The sequence below is a fragment of the Globicephala melas genome, chromosome 1, assembly GCF_963455315.2.
Source record: "Globicephala melas chromosome 1, mGloMel1.2, whole genome shotgun sequence".
NCBI lineage: Eukaryota > Metazoa > Chordata > Mammalia > Artiodactyla > Delphinidae > Globicephala > Globicephala melas.
In genome coordinates this window covers 48,945,995-48,953,745 of record NC_083314.1, presented here as the reverse complement: position 1 = coordinate 48,953,745, position 7,751 = coordinate 48,945,995, and positions in this window count along the sequence as shown.

The window sequence follows — 7,751 nt, the reverse complement described above, 5'->3', positions numbered from 1 at the left end:
TATAGCACCATCTAGTCACACTGAATTATTTGCAGAGCATATCATCCTCTCATTCCTCTCTGTCTTTGCCCATGCTGTTCCCTCCCCCTGGAGCACACCCTTCCCTTCCCCAACTCCAGAGATGCCTGGCCTTCCAAAGAACTTGCATCTCATCTTTTTCCGGAGAGCCTTTCCTGATGCCCCCCACCCCTTCTCAGTCTGGAGTAAGATGCCCCTTCTGTGTGCTTCAGAGGGTGTGCATAACCCTAACCCTAACCCTAATCACAGCAGTTACCACATTAGATTGTGGTGCTTTGCTCCTGTGTCTCAGTGACAAGAAAACAGTTTCTTCTGGGGTTTCCCAGTGCTCAGCACAGTGCCTGATATACAATCAGCACTTGTGTATTTGTTCAGTGGCTAATTGCCTGTGTCCCCTGTGCCCCCTCCCTCCCCCCACTAGAATTCAAGCTCCATAAGATCAAGGATCTTGCTTTCCTTGTTCACTGTTAAGCCCCTGTGTCTAGCACACAGTAGGCCTGAGATAAATATTTGTTGAATGAATGGATTGGAGTCAGAGACTGTGATTCACATTTTGGCTCTTCCCCTGAGTGCCCTGGAGATCGCATGTAAGCTACTCAGTGTATCTAGGGTGGTGTGGTGGGATGTGCGGTGGACCAGAGCACTGCCCTTAGGCACCACTTCAAGCCTTCAGTACCTGGGACCTCATTCCAGCCTTTGCTGCTGTGGCCAGTTCTGTGCAGAATTCCCAGCCTTGTGCATATGCAGCTCAGAAATATAGAGGAATTAATACTCTGTGGGACAACTCCTGGCCAATGGGGAACCATAGCCAGTGGATAAATGAGTTCCCCCTTTCTTCCCGGTGGATGATTTTTTTTTAACAATTTTTGTTGGAGTATAGCTGATTTACAATGTTGTGTTAGTTTCAGGTGTACAGCAAAGTGAATCAGATATATATATATATCCACTCTTTTTTAGATTCTTTTCCCATATAGGTCATTACAGAGTACTGAGTAGAGTCCCCTGTGCTATACAGTAGGTCCTTATTAGTTACCTAGTTTATGTATAGTAGTGTGTATATATCAATCCCAATATCCCAATTTATCCCTCCCCCCTTTCCCCCCTGGCAACCATAAGTCTGTTCTCTACACTGGTGGATGATTTTGAGATACATTTCAAAGTGTCCTTAGATGGTCCCATAGGACTGGTCAACCAGTTGACCCTTATGGATGGCTTCACAGTGTACTGTCTGTATTGGCTCTCTCTCCTGCCCTGTTTCTGCCTCCTTGGATCACGTTCTCAAATATACTACTCATGTATAATCACGCTCTGCTTTTGGGGAGCCCAGGTGAAGACAGGTTCCACTCCTGGCTCTGCTACTTACTAACTTTGTCTTTGGGTTGAACCACTTAACCTCTCTGCTTCTGTTGCCTCAGCTGAAGATGGGTGTCGCGATGTCACCCAAGGTTTGTAATATTGGATAATGTAATATATGCAAGAGTGTCTCCTTCAGTCCCTGCATATGTTAGGCACTCACTACAGGTCCCTTTCTTGTCCTCCTGCCTGTGTTTGTAAAAAGGCCTCTTTGTGAAGAAATGTGGCTAAGCGTGATCCCTGCTCCAGTGGGAGCAAAGGGTGATGAGACCGGATGACTCAGGCATTTGGCAACGGGACCATTCTTCTCTGGAGCATTCTGTAAACATTGGTCAATGGAGTCTTGCAACATTCCTGACAGGTGCGAGGTGGGAAGAGGCCAGGGTGTGGAGGCAGGGAGGGGCCCAGCCTGTTGCTCACAGGGCCAGAGGTGGTGCATCTGAGACGCTCCTCCGGCACAAGCGGGAGGCCCCATATGCGGGGTAGTGACTTCTCAAGTTCTCTTTCTGTTCCCCATTTGCCTTCCTATCAACCCCCTCGCCCTCTCCCGGATGACATCCTTCTGCTGCAGAGAAGAATCCCAGTATTTTTCATGCTTCCTCTCTGCCCCCCATCCCATGTTTTCCCTCCAAAAGAGCTTGAGTCCCAAAGCAATGAAAACTCATTTCTGGCCCTACCACAGGTGATGGGAGTCAGTTTGGGAGACCAGAAATCTGCTTGGCTGCCCCTTAAATTATACACTATATGCCCTTTCAGCCTACAGGTGAGGCAGGTCCTGGGCACAGTAAGCCCATTGGCTACTGGGAAGCTTGTTGGGAAATGACTCAGGAGGACTGGGTCAGCCTTCTTGGCATTTAGTCCTTACCTTTTTGAGCCACAAGGCCTCTGCTTCCCATCCTCCCTGGCGCTCTTGTGCTCCGAGCAGCCATGCGCACTGATGTGCAGAGAGATTGTCTCCCTCCTCCCAGGCCTCCTGGCCCTAAGGGACCATGCGGGAGGGAGGCTGGACCAGGGTGAGTGGAGGCCACCCCACCACAGAGGGGGCCCCTTCCCCCAGAGCCACCCCCCACCGCCTCCCAGGGGACTGGATTCCCGCTCTTCAAGAAATCTGGCACACATGCGGCCCCCTGGAGGAGCCCAGGACAGGGAGGGCCAGTTGCCAGCAGAAGCCAGGGGTGACTGGGGCTGCCCTGCCCCTGCCTCCTGCCTGTCCCGTACATTAGGAGCCCACTCCCACCTGGCCAGTGAGTCCTGCCTCTGAGCTGCTTACTGCACCCAGCCTGTGCCCGGAGAGACCAGTGGCTCAGCTTCCTCTGCCTCCCCCTTTCGCCCCCTCCCCCTTTCGCCACCTCTCCCCACCTATGAGTCACCAGGGAGCCAAAGCTCAGGGAAATTTCTCTGGAGGGAAGCCACTGAGAATGGAGAGGAGAGGGAGAGTAGTAACAGAGAGAGAATTGGCAACTAAGTTGCCAGGGCCTTTCACCCCTACGCTCCCGATTCCTGAACTACTACGCTAATCCTGGCATGAGCATCTATATCGTCACACCTGTGTACACCACTTGTATGTGCAGACTTCCAATGTAGGTGGCTGGTCCTCTGTCTAACTCCTTCCCAGCCCCAACCCTCCTTTCCGTGTTCTCCAATCCTCTCCATACTCCAGGCCCTCGTAGCTGACCAGATTGTGTGGGTCATGGCCTTTTTTTTTTTTTAATTTAATTTCTTTTTTTTCGGCTGCGTTGGGTCTTTGTTGCTGTGCGCGGCTTTCTCTAGTTGCGGCGAGCAGGGGCTACTCTTCGTTGTGGTACGCGGGCTTCTCATTGTGGTGGCTTCTCTTGTAGAGCATGGGCTCTAAGCACACGGGCTTCAGTAGTTGTGGCTCGCGGACTCTAGAGCGCAGGCTCAGTAGTTGTGGCGCACGGGCTTAGTTGCTCCGCGGCATGTGGGATCTTCCCGGACCAGGGCTCGAACCTGTGTCCCCTGCATTGGCAGGCAGATTCTTTGCCACTGTGCCACCAGGGAAGCCCGGTCATGGCCTTTTTCACGGGAGTTCTCAAAGTGTGGACCGACAGCATTGGCCTTGCTTGGGAACTTGAAATGCGAATTCCCAGGCTCACCCCAGACCTACTGAATAAGGAACTGAATAAGGGATGGGGCTCAGTGATCTGAATTTATCGCCCCCCAAGAGATTCCGATGTTTGAGAACCACTGATCACAATGGTGATCACAATGTCTGCAATAGTCCAAGAAGAGAAACCCTTGTCCAGAGCCGGGAGGCCAGGGCAGAAGCTGCTAACTGCTCTCACAAGCCAGGCTTCCTGGTGAACACCCTGCAGCTCTCAGAAAGTACTGGAGGCCCCCACCCACTGACAACAACCCCAGAGGCATCCAGGGGTGCTGAACAGGCACTTCTCCCTGACAGCTCTCCCGCTGGGAGTGGGAACCAACAGAGAAGGAGAAGCGCTCTTCCCCCAAGGGCCTGAGGAAGCTGGGAGAGGGGCCGTGCAAGGAGCAAGGGGAGGTGGCTTCTCCTCGAGAATGACGTTCTGAGGACAGTGACTTGAGCGAGGCAGCATGTGAGCTCAGAAGTAAAATACTGTGGCAGTTCTGACTGTCTCTGGAAGGGGCACCTGTGATAGTAGCGTTTGGCAAGTTTGGTTAGTTGGGTGGCAATGCCTGACTTATGGAGGTGGAGAGTATAGTGGAAGGAGCACTGGATGAAGAGACAGGAAACATGAACCCTTCTTCCCACTTTAGATACATCCTTGTTGTAACTCAGGGTAACTCTTTCTGGCTTCAGTTTCCCAACCTAGACAGCAAGAGTAATATTATCAACTTTCATTTACCTGAAAACAATGCTTTGAGGAAAGGCTAAGAAAGACCCTTGTAAAATTTTTTTTGGAAAAAGTTCAGAGTGTTTAGTATCAAATCCCACAATGCTAGGTTTAAAAAAATCTCTATTTCTGTGATCTGAACCCAAAGTACACGCAGAATCAAGGGGTAGTTTGGTGTGCTGGAAAGAATAATTGTCAGGAAGCTTGGGCTCCAGTTTCAAATTTGCCATTAACCAGCTGTGTGATTGTGGGTCAGTCACTTTCTCTCTCTGGGCCTCAGTTTCCCCATCTGTAAAATGGGGATATTAGATTAGCTTATATCTAATGTCATGCCAAAATTTAACAGTCTAAGAGTCCATGACTTTGACTAGTTAGTCCCCATGGTCTGGATTCCCAGGTGGGCACCATGAGGTTCTGGCCTTTGCCTCATGGAGGGAGAAAAACCAAAGAAAAGAGGTGGGCCACATCAGGATGTCATTGCTAGAGCCAGGATTTTGGACCCAGGGCATGGAGGAAGGCAGAGTGGAAAGCTTTCTGGAAGGGTGACATGTCACTTTCAGAGAGACAATTTGGTGAAAGCCTGGGTGTTTTCTTTCCACCCATGAAGCCTAAGCCGGCAGCTCATAAACAAGGCTTCCTGACACGGGGTGGAATTTTCTTTTACTCTTCCTTACCACAGTTGACAAAGTTGAGACATGGAGACCAGAAGGGGGAAGGGTGGGGGGTAGGGGGTGGGGCTTAGCATCCTCAACCCTACAACTGTTCCTCATCTTCAGCCTGGCCTTGAGCGGGCCACTCAGAAAACAGGGCAGAGAGCAGGCCACTGGCTTCAGGAAAGAAAAAGAGAGCCCAGCAACCCCTTAGCAAGACCAGCGCCCCTGCAACCCAAACATCACCTCTGGTTCTCTTGGCCACGGACGCTCCCCGCCCCGACCCAAGCCAAGGGGGTGTGCCCTGAGCCTCACTTCCCACCTTCCTCCTTCCTCTCTGGGGGCCACTCACAACTTTGGGGAGCAGCGTAAGTGGCAGGACTGGTGTCAGAGCGCCCTGGGGCTCTCTGAGGCTATAGCTTCTACTCCTGGGAGGAGCCTGAGGCCGTTTCTACTCCCTTAGTCAGCACTAGGCGGGAAGGGTGAGGGCCTGGGAAAGGCCAGTGGTGTGAGCTTCTGTGGCAATTGCTCCTCAGTAAACACAGTAATAGCAGGTTTGGGAGTATGATTGCCACCCCTGATAATTATCAGCTGCAGCGTATTTCCTCCTCTTCGGCCACACCAAGCTCATCACAGCATCCGGGGCTGTGGAGGAAGCTCTGGATTTCCCAGATCTCTTCCTACGGTTGCTAGGCAACTGGGAGTCTGGGCTGGAACAGGGGGGGGAATCTCATTTAGGAAAGTCTCCCCAGGCCTCCTGAATCTCTGAAATCTAAATCAGTTGTTCTCCAAGTGGAGACCTTGGATGAATGACTGCTCACCTGGCTGGGGGGAGGACGTCAGAGGCTGTCACTGAATAAGAGACCCAGCCAGCCCCGGGGGTAACATGGGGGAAAGGAGGCTGGTCTGGGAGCCACCCTTCTGCTGAAATGCCATAGCTGCTGTGCCGGGCATGGGGCTGGGTGCACGTGTGCTACTGCTGTAGCTAGTTGGGATGAGAAGCAGCTCTGCGGTGGCTGCCTGGTACTGGCTGGCCAGAGAGGTCTAAGAGGTGACCCAGCAGAGGAGAAGATAAAGATGGGGAGGAAGGTGGGTTCGTGTCAGTCGGCTTGTTTTAGTGGCAAGTCCCCGTGGGTGTGTTAGGTAGTTGGCCCTAGCGTCTTTTGCTCCATTCCAGTGCTCCATAGACCAGAGTTGTTTGTTTGTTTGGTTTTTGTCCATGCCTCACAGCATGCGGGATCTTAGTTCCCTGACCAGGGATCGAACCCGAGCCCCTTGCAGTGGAAGCACAGAGTCTTAGTCACTGGACTGTCAGGGAATTCCCTCCATAGACCAGAGTTTGAGATCATAGGGGAGGAGAAAGCTCTTGGAGTTGCCTCAATTTCTTGCTAAAGGTGATATAATTTGGTGGCCAGCAAACTGAATTTTCTATGTTAAAGGACCTAATGCACTGTCTTTGGCATGACTTAGGAATCCACCTCCGAGACCCTCAGCATCATAGGCTGAGACAGGTGCAGAGCGGGGAAGGAGGGGAAGAAGCAGCAGGGACTATTGGCTCCGAGCCCCCATAACTTTGACCCAGTGTGTATGACATTTTCCTGTTGAATTCTGCGGAGTGCGTTTAACTCTGCTTACCTGGAGGGAGCCCCTGGCTCAGAAGCAGAAACAAATCACAAAGGAATGAAAATTCAACAAACCTTCCTTGACCACGTGCTCAGATGCGAATGGTGCTGAGTACCAGGAGGAAATGGGGACCTGAGGGAGCCAGCTCCTTCCCCTCAAGGAGCTCACAGTCTAGCCAGGGAGGTGCCACATGCAGACTGCAACTAGAGGTGATTTTTTCTTCCTGGGAATGAAACCTCCTAGCAGCGAGAGGTTGGGGCTTTGTCCTAAGGTGGAGGTAATAAAAACCTGTTTGTCTTCGCAGGGCAAGATGTGCCTCAGGGCCCCTGCATGTCAGTTTACCTGAGTCAGACAGGAGCACCTCCCTGTCTCTGGAATCTCGTTGGGGCAGGGAGGCTGTCAGGGCGCAAGAAGAGGCGAGGTACATCCCTGACGTGGGAGCTGATGAGGTGGACGCAAAGAGCTCCTCTCTCAGCGGCTGGTCTCCTGGCAACCCTGAACACGGTCCTCTCCACATAGCCAGAACTGCCCTGAGGAGACCGTGATGAACACCTGCAGTAAAGGTATGCAAACAAAGAAACATCTATGGTCACCATCACCTTCAGGTTCAGTGACTATTCAAGGAATTCCCACTGTGTACCAGCTAGAGGACTTGGCGCTTTCCCATGGATATCTTATTTAGTGAACATTCTCTCAATAATTCTAGGAAGTAGGTATCAACCCCATTTTACAGATGAGAACACAGGACCTGGGAGGCCTAAGAGTACTCACCAGACTCAGTGAACAGTGTTGCTTACAAGTTCTATAGGACACCACCTAGATGTCCTTCAAATATTTCAAACTCATTTTATCCAAAACCCAGTTCACTATTATCATCTCCTCCTGGGTTCCCTGCCTAAGTAAATCGCCACTGGTCTAGCTGCCTGGAATATGGAGGTTAGCCTAGATAACTCCCTTTCTCTCATCCCTAATGTCTGTATTTGTTTTTCTTACCATCTAAACAGCTCTTGACTCCACTTCCTCTTTTCCGTTCCTGGGTCCACTGTGCTAATCCAGGCTCTGATAATTCATCAGATAATTCATCACATTGGCCTCTGCCTCGAGCCATTCCCACCCTTTCCCGTCCAACCTTCTGCTGAAGTGTACCTCTCTGTAGCTTTCAGGATAAAGGCAAACCCATTATTTTGAATAAAAGGCCTTTTCGGACTGGACCTTGACCACCTGTGGTGCCACGTCTCCTCTCCAGGTCCCCAGGCCTGGGACCCGTTTGCAGTTC